Source organism: Lynx rufus, unplaced genomic scaffold (genome assembly GCF_022079265.1).
Source record: "Lynx rufus isolate CCGP_SWC_20201006 ecotype Redwood Valley unplaced genomic scaffold, mLynRuf1.p SCAF_6, whole genome shotgun sequence".
Classification (NCBI taxonomy): Eukaryota; Metazoa; Chordata; class Mammalia; order Carnivora; family Felidae; genus Lynx; species Lynx rufus.
The window spans coordinates 144,053,313-144,055,673 of NW_025814878.1; the positions used below are offsets into that span (position 1 = coordinate 144,053,313).

The 2,361-nt window shown below is 39.4% G+C and overlaps 1 pseudogene; it reads left to right on the top strand.

Annotated features, from left to right (window-relative positions):
* Positions 1-550: 550 nt before the first annotated feature.
* Positions 551-649, top strand: LOC124529473 (uncharacterized; annotated as a pseudogene).
* Positions 650-2,361: the final 1,712 nt, after the last annotated feature.

Genomic DNA, 2,361 nt, shown 5'->3' on the forward strand with positions numbered 1-2,361 from the left:
AGGAAAAAAGGAGAGAGAGGCAAACCATAAGCGACTCTTAACTCTAGACAACAAGCCGAGGGTTGATGGAGGAAGGTGGGTGAGGGATGGGCTAAATGGGTGATGGGTATTAAGGAGGGCACTTCTTATGATGAGCACTGGGTGTCATATGGAAGCAGTGGCTCCTGAAAGCAAAATTACACTATCTGTAACTAACTAGAATTTAAATAAAAATTTGAAACAAATTCCCCAATCTGCCAAGGCCACCACAACAAAGTAGTACAAGCTAAAGGCATCCAACTTCCTGACTCTCACTATATTATACAGCTCTAGGAAGGAAATCAGTATGATACTGGCTAAAGGAATAGACCCATACACCAAAGGAACAGAATGAACAGCCCGGAAATAAACCCACCCATAGACAGACAACTAACATTTGACAAAGGAGTCAAGCCTATTCACGGGGAAACATAGTCTCTTTTAAAAATGGTCATGAGAAACCTGGGCAACTACATGCAGAGAAATGACATTGGAGGCCCTATATCGCACCACTCACAAAAATTCATTTGAGTGCTCACTTAGGCAGCAAACTATTAAAATTAGAACAATACAGAGAAGATTAGCATGGCCCCTGAGCAAGGATAACATGCAAAAGGTATCTGAAATGTGTTAAGATGTAAGCATAAGACCTGAAATTTTAAGACTAAAAGAAGATGATATAAAGAAAATCACTCAACATTGGGTACGTTGATAGTTATCAAATGAGGGTGTTCTTTCATTATCCTAACTACAAACACAGCCCACCATTTGTGACCCAAATTTCAATCCAGAGCCTGAATATGATACCAAAAGCACTTAGCAACAACAACAACAAAATTAATAAGTGGGACTACATCAAACTAAAAAGCTTCTGTTCAGAAAAAAAAAAATGAACAAAATAAAAAGTCAATCAATAGAATGGGAGAAAATATTTACAAATGTTCTACCTGATAACGTGTTACTATCCAAAACTCATCCAAATCAGTAATATAAATAAAAGGCAATTCCATCTTTAAAAAGGGAAGAGGAGGGGCACCTGGGTGGCTCAGTCGGTTAAGCGTCCGACTTCAGCTCAGGTCACGATCTCACGGTCCGTGAGTTTGAGCCCCGCGTCGGGCTCTGGGCTGATGGCTCAGAGCCTGGAGCCTGCTTCCAATTCTGTGTCTCCCTCTCTCTCTGCCCCTCCCCCGTTCATGCTCTGTCTCGCTCTGTCTCAAAAATAAATAAACGTTAAAAAAAATTAAAAACGGAAGAGGAACTCAATGGACATTTTTCCAAAGAAGACCTACAAATGGCATATAGACATAAAAGGTACTCTACATAACTAGTCATCAGGAAAGTGCAAAACAAACCACAATCAGATACCACCTCTTACCTCTTAAAATGGCTAGTATCAAAAAGAAAGAAAATGCCAAATTTGGTGAGGGAACCCATGTGCACTGTTGGTGGGGATGTAACTTGATACACCCTGTATGAAAAGCAATATGAAGGTCCTGAAAAAATTACACACAGGACAACTGTGGTATCCACCAATGAACTTCTAGCTACATATCCAAAGGAAATGAAATCAGGGTATCAGAGAGTTGCAGGCACCCCCATATTCATTGCAGCATTATTCACAGAGCCAAATACAAAAACAACCTAAGTGTCCAAACAGAAAACTGGATAAAGAAGATGTGGCATACATTGGAAAAAGGGTTAGAATCCAACATAACTTATGAAACTCAATACCCAAAAAACAAATAATCAAGTGAAGAAATGGGCAGAAGCCATGAATACACACTTTTCCAAAGAACATCCAGATGGCTAACAGACAAGTGGAAAGTTGCTCAACATCACTCATCATCAGGGAAATACAAATCAAAACCACAATGAGATACCAACTCACACCTGTCAGAATGGATAAAATTAACAACTGAGGAAACCACAGATGTTGGTGAGGATGAAGAGTAAGGGGATCCCTTTTGCACTCTTGTTGGGAATGCAAACTGATGCAGTCACTCTGGAAAACAGTATGGAGGGTCCTCAAACAATTAAAACCAGAACTACACTTTTACCAGCATTTGTACTACTAGGTATTTATCCAAAATATACAAAAACTCTGATTTTAAGGAGCATATGCACCCCAATGTTTACAGCAGTGCTATCAACAATAGCCAAAGTATGGAAAGAGCCCAAATGTCCATTGACTGATGAACGGATAAAGAAGAAACGGTGTATATATACAATGGAATACTACTCAGCAATTGAAAAGAATGAAATCTTGCCATTTGCAATCACATCACTGGAACCAGAGTGTGTTGAGCAAAGTGAAATAAGTCAGTCAGAGAAAGACAAATATCA